At 45.9% G+C, this 18,820-nt stretch overlaps 2 non-coding genes across 2 annotated transcripts; both read right to left on the bottom strand.

Annotated features, from left to right (window-relative positions):
• Positions 1-4,423: 4,423 nt before the first annotated feature.
• Positions 4,424-4,494, bottom strand: trnag-ccc (transfer RNA glycine (anticodon CCC)). Its single transcript has one exon. It is a non-coding gene; the product is annotated as a tRNA-Gly (tRNA).
• A 7,617-nt stretch (positions 4,495-12,111) lies between these two features.
• Positions 12,112-12,184, bottom strand: trnav-aac (transfer RNA valine (anticodon AAC)). The gene has a single exon. It is a non-coding gene; the product is annotated as a tRNA-Val (tRNA).
• Between the last annotated feature and the right edge of the window lie 6,636 nt (positions 12,185-18,820).

The following is an 18,820-nucleotide window of genomic DNA, read 5'->3' as shown; positions in this document are numbered from 1 at the left end:
GCGAGAGCCAGCATGGATTTGTAAAGGGTAAGTCAAGTCTAACAAAACTAGTTGAACTTTTTGAAGGTGTATCTAACGTGGTAGATAATGGAGTTTCCTTGGGTGTTATATAATATTCACTTCCAGATGCATTCGATAAGGTACCACATAAGAAGCTGTGAACAACAATGAGAGTGCGTAGAATTTAAGGCAACCTAATGAAATGGGTTCGGAGTTGGTTAGAAGGTGGGAGACAGAGAGCCAGAATAATAAGGTATGTACTCAAATTGGCAGGATGTGATCAGTGCTGGGGCATTAGCTTTTGACTATATGTATAAATAACGTAGGTGAAGGTATAGGAAGCCTTATCGCCACGTTTGTCGCTAACATCAAATTAGATATCACAGTGAGTAGCGTTCCCGGGTGTATAAGGTTGTGGTGCAATCGGTCAGCCTGCGGTAATTAGAGGGTTCTAGAAATACCCAGGTTATGAATTCGAGTCGCACCTTGGAGAGACAAACCTTCCAATCCGAGCATTTTGACCGGAGTTCAAGGTGCAACTGGCATGTTCCATAACGCATCTACTTCTTAGTGTTCCTATGTAGGCACTTGTGGGTACTTGAGTTCCTCTGGCCGACCGTCTTGCAAAAGCAGGTGCGAGTTCACTTGTTTATAAGGGAAGAGGGGGCGATTAGCGACAGCTGATAAAGCAAAGCGGCCGACACGAGGTCCTTAAATCTAAAGAACCAAACACACAAATCTTCTTTTCGTTGAGTGGATATTCGTCGATTGGAAGTTTCGTGTGAGGAAAATTTGGAAGGGAAATTTGCTGCCTGGTGTCACTGTGTAACGGGTGAAACTATTCAGTTTACAGATGTTAATACGCTGAAAGGTCGAGAGGTTATTTCCAACTCCCGTGTGGGACAAGTTTAGCTTTTGAGCCACTATATAAAGTGTTATTTTAATTGGTGCTAACGATTGACAAGACATTTGGCACAAACAAACAGAATTGTAAACTCACGAGTTCACTGTCCATGTTTCTCACATCATGTTCAACAGAAACAAGGAATCCCCTCAACACGTCACTGAGAATTTTCAAAAAGGGATCCTCATCATGGTTCGACGTCAACGAGGGATAATTCATAGTGCAGGAATCTGCATAACGGAAACTTTTCTAATCGCGAGTCCGGGTAGCTCAATCGGGAGAACATCGGACTTTTAAACCCGATAATGATCTGAAGGTTCAAAGTCTGGTTCAGGCTGTAAATTTTGAAACAGCTGGCAAGTTCTGTCTTTGCAGCGGAGCAACAACTGCGGGACAGACGAGGCCTGCGATGTGCTGTCAAAGCTTCGGTGGTATCCTGTTTCCCAGGGATGGACAGAAATGCGCTTTCTTCGGCGGCATTCGCTTCTTTCCGCCAGCAACGTATGATTGGAGAGAGCAGGGCCGGACAGGCGGCCTGAATGTTGTTGCTGTCGTGGCTTCACTCAATCCGGGAGCTGGGGAACATCGAACATCGAAAAACTGATGGATGCAGTGCTGTTTAGAACTGCAGTTATTTACCGGGGCAGCGCTGCAGGATTCTTTAATGATCTCTCACAAAACAACTGAAAACAGTCGCAATGTGCAGCTTTGAGAGGGGCTTTCTGCACCGTTAGGGCAGGAAACGGGAGTGAGGGAGAGACACTGTCGGTATCTCTGTAATGCTTGAGTTTGTGTAGAACTGTACAGAGCTTCGATGAGGTGTTGTGTTTTTTTCATATTTAACTACAGAGTGAATTCTTGCTTCATTTATATTCACTAATTGTTGGTGGATAACGTTTTCAAAATGTTTCCGCTCGGTTTCGAACCGGAGTTATTTAGTGTGTTCGGCGTGCGTGATAATTACTGCACGACGAAAAGTTCACTGTGTAAATGCATATTGGCATAACTCAGATGATAGCTGCCGTCTACAAATGCTCTCAGTGCGAGAGGCGGGTCAGATTCCCGTTCAGGGAATTAAGTTTTACAAAATAGTTTATTGTATTAATTTCGCAAAACTCATTAAACTCTGTAAAAAAGACGAATACTCGTTCTAATCGCAATTAATCAACCAGCAACATTCTGTTTCAGACTGAAGGAAATCCTAACATTTTTTAAATCATTCATGGGATGTCAGCGTCGGTGGAAAGGCCAGCACTTATTGCCCAATCCTAATTGCCCTTGAGAAGATGGAGGTGATCCGTCTTCTTGAACCGCTGCAGTCCGTGTGGTGAAGGTTCTCCCACAGTGCTGTTAGGAAGGGAGTTCCAGGATTTTGACCCAGCGACGATGAAGGAACGGCGATATATTTCCAAGTAACGATGGTGTGTGACTTGGAGGGGGCCGTGCAGGTTGCGGTGTTCATATGTGCCTTCTGCCCTTGTCCTTCCAGGTGGTAGAGGTCGCGGGTTTGGGAGGTGCATCTTGTGGATGGTACACACTGCAGCCACGGTGCGCTGGTGGTGGAGGGAGTGAATGTTTAAGGTGGTGGATGATGTGCCAATCAAGTGGGCTGCTTTTTCCTGGGTTGTGTCGAGCCTCCTGAGTGTTGTTGGAGCTGCACTCATCCAGGCAAGTGGAGAGTATTCCATCACACTCCTGACTTATGCCTTGTCGATGTTAGAAAGGTTTCGGGGAGTCACGAGTCTCCAGTGCAATCACATCTTTCCTGTAATGTGATGACCACAACTGCACGCAGTACTCAAGTTGTGGCCTAACTAATGTTATGTACAGTTCTAGCATAATCTCACTGCTATTGCAGTCTATGCCTCGGCTAATTAAGGAAAGTATCCGGTATGCCTTTTAACCAGCTTATCTACCTGTCCATCTACCTTCAGCGATCTGTGGACATGCACTTCAAACGTCCCTGTGTTGATCTACACCTCTCAGTATCCTCCCAAGCATGGTAGTTTCAGAGCAACTAATTCTGAAACGTCTTACTTGATAATACAGGTCGTACAGTCAAAACCATTTGGTAAAGGGAGACTAATATTAGTGACTTAAAATAGTAAGTGCACAAGTTGATATTGCTGTACACCAGAATAGAAAACGAGATGGGATAGACAGAAACGGTCTGAAAGTTGGCTGCTCGGCTGTGGGAGGCAGCGGACATTTATCCTGGCTGTCTCACAGCCAGTGGTTTGTTTTTCTCGGGGTTTGATTCTCACTTGGGGGATTATATTGATTAATGATACGAACGGCCCCGGGTTCGAATCCACGACGAACCTGACAACCACAAGGCTTTTTGTGAAAAGTCACCAATTGGATTCTGATACCTTTTCAGTGTTGCTGTTGGTCGAATTGAATTATATCGAGAGCATTTTTAAGATCCAGAGGAGAGAGTGCGGAACTTTCCAAGGCGAAACGCATGTGAAGTAAATAAATGTCTCAAGCTGATGAGGAGATTGAAGCTCGATGTCAATTTACCTTCAGGCGGCCTCATTGACATTAGATGGCAGGATAGAACGCCACATATCCAAGTTAGCCGATAACCCCAAGATGGGCAGCATTGTGCCCAGTGCAGATGGAAGAACAATATTATAGAGACATTAATATAATAAATGAATGGGCAAAACTGACAAATGGATTTCAATTTAGTCCAGTGTGAGGTCATCCACTTTGGACCTGAGGAGGATATTTCAGAATACTTTCTAAATGATGAAATGCTCGAAACTGTGGAGGTCCAAAGGGACTCAGGGGTCCAGCTACATAGATCATTAGAAGGTCATGGACAGGTGCAGAAAATAATCAAAAAGGTTAATGTAATGCTGGCCTTTTTTATTTAGAGGAATAGAATACTAGAGAATAGACATTATGCTACAGCTAATCAAAGCTCTGGTTTGACAACACCTGGAGTACTGTGTTCAGTTCTGGGCACCGCACCTGAGGAAGGATATATTGACGGTGGAGGGAGTGCAGTGTTGATTTACTACAATGATACCTGGACTCCAAGGGTTAAATTCCAACGAGAGATTACACAAACTCGGGTTGTTTTCCCTGGAATTTGGTAGGTTAAGGGCTGATTTTGTCGAAGTTTTCAAGATATTAAGGGGAATTGTTGTGGTAGTTCGAAAGAAACTATTTCTGCTCGTTGGGTGCCTGGGACGAGGGGACATCGCTTAAACATTAGAGTCAGCAATTTCAGGAATGAAGTTGGGAAACACTTCCACAAGCAAAGGGAGGTAGAAGTTTGGAACTCTCTTTCGCAAACAGCAGTTGATGCGAGCTTAATTGTTAATTTTAAACCTGAGATTGATAGGTTTTTTTGAACCAAAGGAATTGAGGTATATGATGCTCAGGCGGTTTTATGGAGGTCGGTCACAGAACAGCCATAATCTCATTGAATTGCGGAACAGTCTCGAGGTGCAAAATGGCCGACTCCAGTTCCCAAGTTGCTCATTGGTGCAGAATGCAAAACGATTCTGCATTGGCCGGGAATCGAACCCGAGTCCCTCGCGTGGGAGGCGAGAATTCTACCACTGAACCACCAATGCTGGTACATCTGCTATCTGCAAATGTCCACTTAGGTCTCTTCGCTCTCATAGTGAATGAAAGCAGCAATTTGAGTAAAGTTTGCTGATGGTCGAGTGGATATTGTGACGATATCGAGACAGTCGACAATATTCAGCGCAGTTGATTCTGCAAATTGTTGCTTGATATTACAAGTCGTACATTCAAAACGATTTTGATAAAGACACTCTAATATTGTTGATTTGAAATAATTGGTGTAGAACCTGATATTGCTCGACATCGTATTTGGTACAAGAAAGCGAGATTGGATGGACACAGCGTTCTGAAAGGATGGCGGATCGGGTATATGGGAGCGGAATTTTACCCTGGCTGAACATCTCCGTTGCCTTTGGGTCTGATTTTTGCTCAGGGAGTTTCATTGGTTCAAACCGGATGAGCCCCGTTGTGTCCCCATTTTTAATCAAAAATCACCAATTGGTTTCTCACATCTTTTCAGCGGTGTCGAAGGCAGGCTTGACTTATCTCCAGCAGAGCATGTTTGAACACCAGAGGACAGAATGCAAAGGGTTTGTCCACTTAACACACGTAGACGAAATTAAGATAATCTTTCAAGAAGTTTTACAGATTGAAGCCGGCACGTGAATTTATCCCAATTCAGTCGATCTCATGTGCGCAGAATGAAAAGGTAAAGAATGCTGCATTGGCCTGGAACCAAACCCCTGGTTTCCCACCGGCAGACGAGGGTTCCACCACTGAACCGCTAATGCACACACAGCTGCAGGTTGCACGTGTAGCGTGTGATATATGTCTTGAATATGCAGTCTGCAAAGCTCCTGTGCAGCCTGCTTTTACAGCCGCGCGGTACCTGTGGGTTAACGAGCGAATAAGATAAGGCATAGACTTTGAAATTCACTGTGCTTTCGAAACCAACTGACAATCATGGTGCAAAATGCTCAAATAAATAAGAGCTATAATTACCAGGCAGTGCTTCTCTCAGAGATAAAGAGATAATCCAGCCAAATATTTACCTATAAGATTTCACGATATGGGCTTTAATTTAAGTTGCACCTTAAATTCAGTTTGATCACCGAATGTGGAGATTTATACTATTATTTTCTTTGCGTGCTTCTCTCTATCTCTGTCTGCATTTCTTCTCTCTCTGTGTTTTCCCCTAATGGACTTATCAGGCTTCCTTGAACGGCCAGGTCTGGATGGGATATGGCTGTCGGATCTTCAGTCAAATGTTGTATTTCGACGGGATGATCTTTGCGATTTTCCGTCTCTGTTTTCGGAAAATATAAACCCAGATGGGATTCCCCCTCCTCAGGTCCCGTCACCTGCGGGTAATGGGAATGAGCCTGATCTATCACTCGGTCTTAATATCTGTATTCTCATTGCTTAAGAATAAGATAACGGGGTTACAGTTATTTTCAGGTCACATTTTAGAAATTAACACATGACAGATTTATTCGAAAACTAGAAGCACGTGGGGTTAAAGGACCAGTGGTAATGCGGGCACGTAATTTGCTGAGGGATAGGAGACAGAGAGTCGTGGTGAACGGATGTTTTTCTGACTGGAGGGAAACATGCAGTGGGATCCCCAAGGGGTCGATGTTAGGACTATTGCTTTTCTAGTTACGTATAAATGACTTGGATGTGGGAATAGGGAGTACAATTTCGAAGTTTGCGGATGTTACAAAACTTGACAAAGTAGTAAATCGTGAGGAAGATAGTAGCAGACTTCAAGAGGACATGGACAGAATGGTGAAATGGGCAGTCACGTGACAGATTTAATGCAGATCAGTGTGAAGTGATGCACTTTTGGAAGACGAACATGGAGAGGCAGTATAATCTAAATGGAACAATTTATGGGGGTGGGGGTGTGGGGTGGGGTGGGATGCAAGAGTAAAGGGACCTGGGCGTGCATGTTTTGAAATCAGGGCAAGTTGATAAGGCGGTTTACAAATCATAAAGGATACTTTGCTTTGCAAATAGGGGAATTGAATGCAAAAAAAAGGAAGTCATACTAATCCTTACAAATTTGTGTTTAGGCCTCAGCTGGAGTATATTGTACGGTTCTGGGCACCACACTTTAGGATGAAAAGGCATTGAAGAGGATTCAGAGCAGGTTGGCCTGGATGATACCAGGGATGAGGGAATTCAGTTATTTGGAGAGATTGGAGAAGCTGGGATTATTCTCCTTACAGCAGAGATGGATAACCGGAGACCTAATAGAGATATTCAAAATAATGAGGGGTTTTGAAAGTACAAGTAGGGAGAAACTGTTTCCTCCGGCAAGTGGGTCGGTAAACAGAGATCATAGATTTAAAATAATTGGGAAAAGAACTAGAGCGGAATTGAGGAGAATTTTTTCACACGGAGGGTTTGTTAAGATCAGGAACTCACTTCCTGAAAGGGTGGTGGAAGCAGATTCCACAGGATCATTCAAAAGGCAATTGGACATGTCCATGAAGAGAACTAATTTGCAGGGAAAAATCTGGGGTGTGGGTCTAATTGGGCAGTTCTTCGAAAGATCCAGCACAGGTACCACGGCGGAATGGCCTCCTTCTGTGCTGTAAGCTTCTGTGATTCTATGATTACCTCCTGAATCATTACAATTGATGCTATTCAGTGTTGAGGAACCAAGAAAATTATTAACGTGATATTCGTCATCTCCATTCCCTTACCAATATCGCAGATTATAATGTACAGGCGGGGGTGGGACTGAATGTGGGATCGAGTGCGGAGATTGGAATGGAAGCCCAGCAGAATGAACATGGTCTCATCAGTTTTGTTAATTTTCCTACCAGTTGCCCGAAGCAGGCGGTGAATCTTCTTCTCGAGAGAGGATCGTCATTTCAGTTCAGAAGGAAAAAGGTATCAAGAAAATCGGGTGACACAGACACGGAATGATCTGGGACTTACGGCACATCCCTTTGAAACAGACACAAACACGGAATAATCTGGGACTTACGGCACATCCCTTTTAAACAGACACAGACACGGAATGATCCGGGATATAAATCACAATTGTGGTCGATTAGTTTCTCTTCCGCTGATCACAAGATCAACTCTTTTTACCAGGACACCGCTGTCCGTTTGATACGTCGCGATCTCCCAATCTCTGCACCTTCGTGGAAGGAACTGTTGCTGATTGCAGCAAACAACCCAAAAAGCTCGGTCTGCCGTTTCGGGAAGCACGGGACTCACATCCACACCTTCTGGATGGAGTGAATGAGAAAAACAAGACTTGAACACAATAACGACGAGTATGGATTCGAACCCACGCGTGCGAAACACAATGGATTAATAATCCGTTGCCTTAACCTCTCGGCCACCGCATCACAAGAGTAGCACTCCGAAAGTCCTTTTATTCAAAATGAAAATACTGGCTAACTTGCCAATCTGAAATAATAACAGTCGATGCTGGAAATCGTCAGCAGGTCAGACAGAATCTTTAGATACAGAAACAGAGTTAATGTTTCAGTTCGATGATCTTTCGTCTGAGCTGAGTCAGAATAAAAGCGCTTTCATTTTCTTTTTTTGAATGCAAAGCCCTGGACTCTGAGGACAAGAAAGTCGGACCATACAATGTGACCTGCCCATGCACCCAAATCGAGAATGTTGAAAATACCCAGTCAGCAGAAAACTTCGGTGGAAGAACAGATTTTGTCACTGCATGCAGCGTGGGGAATTGCCAGGATGCCAAGCATTAGGATTCACTCGATATTTTGTCAGAGAGGCCGTTGATGAATTTCAGATGGAACAGCAACATGTTGAAATCCAGTCGGTGTGTGAAAGAAAGCGAGTGCTGATGGAAGGGGCTGTGAGTTCAGCAGTGTGGGGCCGTGTGCCCAAACACAGCAGTTAAATCCGATTCACAATGAGTGAACCCATCCAAAAGATCTGTTTGTTTGGTTGAGGTTTTTTCTTATTCGTTCATGGGATGTGACCGTCGCTGGCGAGGCCGGCATTTATTGCCTATCGCAAATTGCCCTTGAGAAGGTGGTGGTGAGCCGTCTTGTTGAACCGCTGCAGTCCGTGTGGTGAAGGTTCTCCCACAGTGCTGTTCGGCAGTGAGTTCCAGGATTTTGACCCAGTGACGATGAAGGAACGGCGATATAATGTCGATGAAAACATAAATTACAAAGGGAGATTGATAGATTAGGTGAATGAGCAAAATTGTGGCAAATGGAATTCAATGCAGACAAATGTGAGGTCATCCACTTTGGATCAAATAAGGATAGAACAGGGTACTTTCAAAATGGGAAAATGTTAAAAACAGTGGATGTCCAAAGGGACTTAGGGGTTCAGTTACATAGTTCATTGAAGTGTCATGAACAGGTGCAGAAAATAGTCAATAAGGCTAATGGAATGCTCGCCTTTATATCGAGAGGACTAGAGTACAAGGGGGCAGAAGCTATGCTGCAGCTATACAAAACCCTGGTTAGACCGCACCTGGAGTACAGTGAGCAGTTCTGGGCACCGCACCTTCGGAAGGACATATTGGCTTTGGAGGGAGTGCAGCGTAGGTTTACTAGAATGATACCCGGACTTCAAGGGTTAAGTTACGAGGAGAGATTACACAAATTGGGGTTGCATTCTCTTGAGTTTCGAATGTTAAGGGGTGATCTGATCGAAGTTTATAAGATATTGAGGGGAACGGATCGGGTGGAGAGAGAGAAATTATTTCCGCTGGTTGGGGATTCTAGCAGTAGGGGGCGCAGTCTAAAAATTAGAGCCAGACCTTTCATGAGCGAGATTAGAAAACATTTCGACACACAAAGGGCGGTAGAAGTTTGGAACTCTCTTCCGCAAACGGCAATTGATACGAGCTCAATTGCTAAATTTAAATGAGCGATCGATAGCTTTTTAGCAACCAAAGGTATTAAGGGATATGGGCCAAAGGCAGGTATATGGAGCGAGATCACAGATCAGCCATGATCTTATCAAATGGCGGAGCAGACACGAGGGGCTGAATGGCCTACTCCTGTTCCTTTGTCCTATGTTCCTATATTTCCAAGTCGGGATGGTGTGTGACTTGGAGGGGAATGTGCCGGTGGTATTGTTCCCATGTGCCTGCTGCCCTTGTCCTGCGAGCTGGTCGAGTTCGTGGGTTTGGGAGGTGCTGTCGAAGAAGCCTTTGCAAGTTGCTGCAGTGCATCCTGTGGATGGTACACACTGCAGCCACTGTGCGCCGGTGGTGAAGGGAGTGAATGTTTAGGGTGGTGGATGGGGTGCCAATCAAGCGGGCTGCTTTGTTCTGGATGGTGTCGAGCACTCATCCAGGCAAGTGGAGAGTATTCCATCACACTTCTCACTAGCGCCTTTACGATGGTGGAAAGGCTTAGGGGAGTCAGGAGGTGAGTCACTCGCTGCAGAATATCCAGCGTCTGACCTGCTTTTGTAGCCACAGTATTTATGTGGCTGGTCCAGTTAAGTTTCTGGTCAATGTGACCCCAAGGATGTTGATGGTTGGGGATTCGGCGATGGTAATGCCGTTGAATGTCAAGGGGACACGGTTAGATTCTCTCTTGTTGGAGACAGCCATTGCCTGCCATTTGTCTGGCGCGAATGTTACTTGCCACTTATCAGCCCAAGCCTGGATGTTGTCCAGGTCTTGCTGCATGCGGGCACGGACTGCTTCTTTATCTGAGGGGTTGTGAATGGAACTGAACACTGTGTAATCATCAGCGAACATCCCCATTTATGGCCTTAGGATGGAGGGAAGGTCATTGATGAAGCAGCTGAAGACCATTGGGCCTAGGACACTGCCCTGTACTGTACACTACTTTTTAAAATGTTACAGATAAGCAGAGCACTTGAGCAGTCACAGCTGTGACTTTGACTTTTCTCCCTCTCCTCTAGATCTCCCCCGCAACTGCCACTAACCAACCGCAATCTTCTGTCACACTTCTCCACGAGAAATTTCCGTGCCTCAGTTTTCAGATGAAATAACGTCCATCGCTTCAGTCACGGACAGCCCAGAGAGACTTTCTGAGTTTCAGGTCCCACTTTGCCTCAATCCTCCTTGAGGTACCATGAAAAAATGTCCTTCAGTTAATAATAATACAAATAAAAGTTCTTATCTTTTGGGGTTTTGTTTCGATTCCACGGCTTTTAAAGGTCATTGCGGATATTTGACGAACCGCCTCTTGATTGGCGGCTTCTCTTTGACAAAGATCCCGAAGCGATCATTGAGAGGCTGAAAATCAAGCTGTTTGATAAAAGCACTGATACTTCGGTATTTATGTAAGCAGTATGGGTTCTGGAAGTGCTCAGGTTGTGAGTTCAAGTCTCACCTTCAACAATCAAACATTTCAATCCGGGCATTTTGACCGGAGTTCAAAGTACAACTGGTATGTTCCATGATGCATCTACTTCTTAGGTTTCCCATGTGGGCACTTGGGTTCCTCTGGCCTTCCGTCTTGCTTGAGCAGATGCGAGTTTCGTTGTTTTCGAGGGAGAGGGGGATCTCAGCGTCAGCTGTCATGGCAAAGGGGCCGGGATAAGATATTTAAATCGAAGGAACCAAACATACGATTATTCTTTTCGTTAAGCGGATATTCATCGGTTGGAAGTTCCGTGTGGGGAAAATTTGGAAGGGAAATATGCTGCCTGGTCTCACTGTGTAACGGGTGAAATTATTCAGCTTACAGATGTTAATACGCTGAAAGGTCGAGAGGCCTTTTCCAACTCCCGTGTGGGACAAGTTCAGCTTTTGGGCCAATGGGTAAAGTGTTATTTTAATTGGAGCTAACGAATGACAAGACATTTGGCACAAACAAGAAGAATTTTAGCTCACGAGTTCGCTGTCCATGTTTCTTAGATCATGTTCAATAAAATCAAGGATACCGCTCAGCACGTGACTGAGAATTTTAGAACAGTGACCATCACCCCTGTTCGACGTCTTCGAGGGATAATTCAGAGTCCTCTTATGAATATTTAAGATGGGAACTAAACGATTAGCGAGCCTGGGTAGCTCGTTCGTTAAAGCATCAAACATTTAAAGCGGGTAGTGATATCAGGGTCCAGTGTTCAAGGTAAAAATTTTGAAACAGCTGGTAAGTTCTGCCTTTGTTGCGGAGCAACAGCTCCGGGACAGACGATGCCTGTGATGTGTTGTCAAAGCTTCGGTGGTGTCTTGTTTTCCAGGGATGGGCACTAATGCGTTGTCTGCAGCGGGATTTGCAGCTTCCCGCCAGCAATGTGTGATTGGAGAGAGCGGGGCCGAAAGAGGGGCTTAATGTTGTTTCTTTCGTGGCCTCAATCAATCCGGGAGCTGGGGAACATCAAACATCGAAAAACTGATGTTTGTTGCCGCGGTCGCAATGCTGTCAAGAACTGTGTTTATGAACCGAAGCTGCACTTCAGGAGCCTTCAATGATCTCTCACAAATCAGCTGAAATTATTCGCAATGTGCAGCTTTGAGAGGGGCTTTCTGCACCGTCAGTGCAGGAAACGTGAGTGAGTGTTAAACACTGTCTGTACATGTGTAGTGTTTGAGTTTGTATTGAACTATACAGAGAATGGAAAATATACCTGTTCTGTGAGGTGTGGTATTTTATTCACATTTAACCACAGATTGAATTCTTGCTTTTTTCACACTTATTGAATTTTAGTGGGTAACGTTTTCAAAATGTTTCTGCCCGGTTTTGAACCGGGGACTTTTCGCGTGTTAGGCGAACGTGATAACCACTACACTACAGAAACGCTGTTACACACAATCGTATAGGAAACCCTCAGATGATAGCTGCCGTCTGCAAATGCTCTCAGTGTGGGAGACGGGTCCCTTTCCCGTTCAGGGGATTAACTTCGACAATATAGTTTACTGTATTAATTTCGCAATACTCATTAAACTCTGAAAAAAGACGAATAGTTGTTCAAATCGCCATTAATCAACTAATAACTTTTTGTTTCAGGCTGACGGAAATCCTAACTTTTTTTTTAATGTATTCATTCACCAGGCAGAATCTCGAAAGTTCAGAGGGGATGTGAAAGAGGAAATAAGAGGGTCAAAGAGAGAGTATAAGAATAGACTGGAGGCCAACATAAAAGGGAATCCAAAAGTCTTCCACAGGCATGTAAACATTAAACGGGTAGTAAGAGCCCTACTCTGATTAGTGACCATAAAGGAGATCTACTCATGGAGGCAGAGTGGGTGGCTCAGGGACTAAATGAATACTTTGCATTTGTCTTTACCAAAGATGAAGATGCTGCCAGAGTTACAGTATAGGAAGATATAGTTGAGATACCAGATGGGCGAAACATTGATAAAAAAGAGGTACTTGAAAGGCTATCTGCACTTAAAGTAGATAAGTCACCCGATCCGGATGGGATGCATCTTAGGTTGCTGATATAAGTAAGAGGGGAAATTGCAAAGGTACTGGCCATAATCATCCAAATATCCAAAGATACGGCGGTGGTGCAGAGGAGCGGAGAATTGCAAATGTTACACCCTTGTTCAAGAAAGAGTGCAAGGGTGAACCCAGCAACAAGAGGCCAGTCAGGTAACCTCAGTGTTGGGGAAACTTTTAGAAACGATAATCCGGGACAGAATTCACAATCACTTGGACGAGTGTGGATTGATTAGGGAAAGCCGGCACGGATTAGTTAAAGGCAAAACGAGTTTAACTAACCTGATGGAATATTTTGATGAGATAACAGAGAGGGTAGATGAAGGCAATGCAGTTGATACGGTGTATGTGGACTTTAAAAAGGCATTTAATAAAGTGCCCCACTGTAGGCTTATCAGTAAGATTGCGGCCCATGGATAAAGGGGGCAATAGAAACATGGATACAGATTTGGCTGAGGGACAGGAAACAGAAAGTATTGGTGAGCGGTTGTTTTGTGGACTGGAGGGAGGTGTACAGTGGTGTTCCCCAGGGGTTAGTGATGGGACCACTGCTTTTGTTGATACATATTAATGCCTTGGACTTGGGTGTACTGGGCACAACTTCAAAATTTGCAGATGAAACAAAATTTGGAATGGCGGTAAACACTGTGAAGGATAGTGATACACCTCAAGAGGTGATAGACAGACTGGCTGCATGGCGGACACATGGCAGATGAAATTTAGCGCAGAAACATAAATAGTGATACATTTCGGTAGGGAGAACGAGGAGAGGCAATATAAACTAGAGGGCACAAATCTAAAAGGGGCACAGGTTCAGAGAGTTCTGTGGGTTTATGTGCACAAATCTTTGAAGGTGGCAGAGCAGGTTGAGAAAGCCGTTAAAAATCATACGGGATCCTGGGCTTTATAAATAGAGGCATAGAGTAAAAAAGCATGGACGTTATGATCAACCTTTATCAAACACTGATTCGGCCACAACTGGAGTGTTGTGTCCAGTTCTGTGCACCGCACTTTAGGAAAAATGTGAAGGCCTTCGAGAGGGTGCAGAAGAGATTTACTGGAATGATTCCAGGGATGAGGGACTTTAGTTACTTGGATAGACTGGAGAAGTTGCGTTGTTCTCCTTGGAACAGAGACGGTTGCGAGGAGAATTAATCAAGTTATTCAAAATGATGATGGGTCTAGACAGAGTAGATGGAGAGAAACTGTTCTCATTGGCAGAAGGGTCGAGAACCAGAGGACATAGATTTCAGGTGACTGGCAAAAGAACCAAAGGTGACATGACGAAAAACTTCTTTACACAGCGAATGGTTAGGACCTGGAATGCACTGCCCGAGGGGGTGGTGGAGGCAGATTCAATAATGGCCTTCAAAAGGGAACTGGATAATAACTTGAAAGGAAAAGAATTGCATGGCTACGGGGAAACGGTGGGGGAGTGGGACGAGCTGGATTGCTGTTATATTAGAGCCGAATGGCCTCCTTCCGTGCTGCAACCTTTCTCCGAAATCTATGATTTCATGGGATGTGACCGTCGCTGGCAATGCCAGCATTTATTGTGTATCCCTAATTGGCCTTGAGAAGGTGGCGGTGAGCCGCCTTCATGAACCGCTGAAGTCCGTGTGCTGAAGGTTCTCTCACAGTGCTGTTCGGCAGGGAGTTCTAGGATTTTGACCCAGCATCACGTGAGCATGGTGTGTGACTTGGAGGGGAACGTGCAGGTGGTGTTGTTCCCATGCGCCTGCTGCTCTTGTCCTTCTAGCTGGTAGAGGTGGCGGGTTTGGGTGGTGCTGTCGAAGAAGCATTGGCGAATTGCATTGCTACAGTGCATCTTGTAGATGGTACACACTGCAGCCACGGTGCGCTGGAGGGAGTGAATGGTAAAGATGGTGGATGGGGTGCCAATTAATCGGGCTGCTTTGTCCTGGATGGTGCCTAGCTTCTTGATTGTTGTTGAAGATGCATTCGTCCAGGCATGTGGAGGGTATTCCATCACACTCCTGACTTGTGCCTTGTCGATGGTAGAAAGATTTTGGAGAGTCATGAGCTGAGTCACTCGCCGTAGAATGCCCAGCCTCTGACCTGCTATTGTAGCCACAGTATTTAAGTATTTTAATATATATTCGTTCATGGGATGTGGGCGTCGCTGGCGAGGCCAGCATTTGTTGCCCATCCCTAATCACCCTTGAGTGGTGGTGGTGAGCCGCTTTCTTGAACCGCTGCAGTCCGTGTGGTGAAGGTTCTCCCACAGTGCTGTTAGGTAGGGAGTTCCAGTATTTTCACCCAGCAGTGATGAAGGAACGGCGATATATTTCGAGGTCGGGATGGTGTGTGACTTGGAGAGGAACGTGCAGGTGGTATTGTTCCCATGTGCCTGCTGCCATTGTCCTGCGAGCTGGTAGAGTTCGTGGGTTTGGGAGGTGCTGTCGAAGAAGCCTTGGCGAGTTGCTGAAGTGTATCCCGTGGATGGTACACACTGCAGCCACTGTGCGCAGGTGGTGAAGGGAGTGAATGTTTAGGGTGGTGGATGGGTGCCAATCAAGCGGGCGGCTTTGTCCTGGATCGTGTCGAGCTTCTTGAGTGTTGTTGGAGCTCCACTCATGCAGGCCAGTGGACAGTATTCCATCACACTCCTGACTTGTGCCTTGTATATGGGGAAAGGCTTTGGGAGTCAGGAGGTGAGTCGCTCGCCGCAGAATACTCAGCCTCTGACCTGCTCTTGTAGCCGCACTATTTATATGGATGGTCCAGTTAAGTTTCTGATCAATGGTGAACCCAGGATGTTGATGATGGGGGATTCGGCGATGGTAATGCCGTTTAATGTCAAGGGGAGGTGGTTCGATTCTCGCTTGTTGGAGATGGTCATTGCCTGGCACTTGTCTGGCGCCAATGTTACTTGGCACTTATCAGCCCAAGCCTGGATGTTGTCGAGGTCTTGCTGCATGCGGGCTCGGACTGCTTCATTATTTGAGGGATTGCGAATGGAACTGAACACTGTGCAATCATCAGCGAACGTCACCATTTCTGACCTTATGATGGAAGGAAGGTCATTGATGAAGCAGCTGAAGATGGTTGGGCCTAATGCACTGCCCTGAAGAACTCCTGCAACAATGTCTTGGGGGTGAGATGATTGGCCTCCAACAACCACTCCCATCTTCCTTTGTGCTAGTTATAAATCCAGCCACTCGAGAGTTTTCCCCTGATTCCCATTGACTTCAATTTTACTCGGGTTCCTTGGTGCCACACTCGGTCAAATGCTTCCTTGATATCAAGGGTCTGTACCTCTCACCTCACCTCTGGAATTCAGCTCTTTTGTCCATGTTTGGACCAAGGCTGTAATGAGGTCTGGAGCTCAGTGGTCCTGGCGGAACCCAAACGAGCATCGGTGAGCAGTTTATTGGTGAGTAAGTGCCCCTTAATAGCATTGTCGACGACACCTTCCATCACTTTGCTGATGATCGAGAGTAGACTAATGGGGCGGTAATTGGCCGGATTGGATTTGTCCTGCTTTTTTGGACAGGACATACCTGGGCAATTTTCCACATTGTCGGGTAGATGCCAGTGTTGTAGCTGTACTGGAACAGCTTGGCGAGAGGGGCGGCTAGTTCTGGAGCACAAGACTTCAGCACGACAGCCGGGATGTTGTCCGGGCCCATCGCCTTTGCTGTATCCAGTGCACTCCAGCCGTTCCTTGATATCACGTGGAGTGAATCGAGTTGGCTGAAGATTGGCTTCTGTGATTTTGGGGATATCGGAAGGAGGCCCAGATGGATCATCCACACGGCACTTCTGGCCGAAGATTGTTGCAAACGCTTCAGCCTTGTCTTTTGCACTCACGTGCTGGGCTCTGCCATCATTGAGGATGGGGAGGTTTACAGGGCCTACTCCTCCCATGACTTGTTTAATTATCCACCACCATTCACGACTGGATGTGGCAGGACTGCAGAGCTTTGATCTGATCCGTTGGTTGGGAATCGCTTCGCTCTGTCCATAGCATGTTGCTTCCGCTGTTTAGCTTGCATGTAGTCCTGAGTTGTAGCTTCACCAGGTTGAAACCTCATTATTTGGACGCCTGGTGTTGCTCCTGGCATGCTCTTCTACACTTCTCATTGAACCAGGGTTGATCCACTGGCTTGTTGGTAATGGTAGAGTGAGGGATATGCCGATCCATGAGATTACAGATTGTGCTGCAGCTGATGGCCCACAGCAACTCATGGATGCCCAGTTTTGAGCTGCTGGATCTGTTCTGCATCTATCCCATTTAGCACAATGGTAGTGTCACACAACACGTTGGATGGTATCCTCAGTGCGAAGACGGGACTTCCTCACCATGAGGACTGTGCAGTGGTGTCATGGAACAGATGCATTTGCGACAGGTAGATTGGTGAGGACGAGGTCAAGTCAGTTTTTCCCTCGTGTTGGTTCGCTCAACACCCAACGCAGGCCCACTCTCGCAGCTATATCCTTCAGGACTCGACCAGCTCGGTCAGTAGTGGACATTGAATTCTCCCACCCAAAGTACAATCTGTGCCCCTGCTCCCCTCATTGCTTCTTCCAAGTGGTGCTCAACATGGAGGATAACTGATATCATCAGCTGAGGGAGGACGGTAGCTGGTAATCAGCAGGAGGTTTCCTTGCCCATGTTTGACCTGATGCCATGAGTTTTCATGGGGTCCAGAGTCAATGTTGAGGACTACCCAGGGCCACTCCCTCCTGACTGTATATCACTGCACCGCCACCTCTGGTCGGATCTGTCCTGCCGGTGGGACAGGACATCCCCAGGGATGGTGATGGAAGAGTCTGGGACGTTGGCTGAAAAGCATGATTCTGTGAGCATGGATGTGTCAGGCTCTTGCTTGATTCGTCTGTGGGACAGCTCCCCCAATTCTGGCACAAGTCTCCATATGTCAGTGAGGAGGGCTTTGCGGGGTTGCTGGGCTTGTTTTGACCTTTGTCGTGTCCCGTGCCGAGTGGTCCGTCCGGTTTAATTCTTATTATGACTTTTTTTTCAGCGGGATTTATACAGCTGAGTTGCTTGCTGGGCCATTTCAGAGGGCAATTAAGAATCAACCACATTGCTGTGGGTTTGGAGTCACATATCGGCCAGACCGGGTCAGGTCGGCATGTTTCTTTCTTTGTAGGATATTCGTGAAGCAGATGTGTTTTCACGACAATACGGGAGTTTCATAGTAACCCATTACTGATACCAGTATTTTAATTCCAGATTTTATTTAATTAATTGAAATTAAATTCCTCAGCTGCCGTGGCGGGATTTGAACTTATGACTTGGAGAATTATTCATCCAGGCCTGCTGGATTACTATTTCAGTAACATTACCACTCTGCTACCGTACCGTATCTGGACAATAACATATTGATTTCACTCTGTTTATTAATTAGTATTAAAAGACCCGCATTCCCACCGGTCACACGGAGATGGGGCCTATTTTTAATAAACTATTATAGGTGACGTTGGTTCTAAAAAATAAAGGTGACTAAAAAAGCAAAAAAAAAAACAAATAATGCGATTTGGTTCCAGTTTGGTTGTGATGAAGAAATAAAGTTGTCGTTGGACCCAGTCTCACCTTTATTCTGCCATTAAAAACAGGCCCATCCGTGTGAGCCGTGCGAATGCGGGTTGATGTTCGGGAGCCCGTGGGCCACGGACTCTGCCTCAGGCTGATTGGGACATTCCGTTACTGCGGGTTAAACAGCGCTGCTATAAAAAGGGGGAGTCGGCTTTCCATTATCATTTACTTAGGAGAGTTCGCTTGTTATAATGGAGGGGTTGGGGATGCTCGGTTTGTTATTTGTTGTAATCTGTTCAGCTCAGCCGCCCTCTCTTCTTTTCCCCGCCGATAAATGTTGGTTATCTCCTGAAAACCGCAAAGACTGCGGATTTCCGGGAATTGAAGCTAGTGAGTGTGTGCAGAGAGGCTGCTGCTTCGATGCGGGGAATCGGGATGCGCCGCCGTGTTTCTATTCACTGGACAATC

This window comes from Heptranchias perlo, chromosome 20 (genome assembly GCF_035084215.1).
Source record: "Heptranchias perlo isolate sHepPer1 chromosome 20, sHepPer1.hap1, whole genome shotgun sequence".
Classification (NCBI taxonomy): Eukaryota; Metazoa; Chordata; class Chondrichthyes; order Hexanchiformes; family Hexanchidae; genus Heptranchias; species Heptranchias perlo.
The sequence above is the reverse complement of the archived record's forward strand: the minus strand, read 5'-3'. Positions and strand labels throughout refer to the sequence as shown.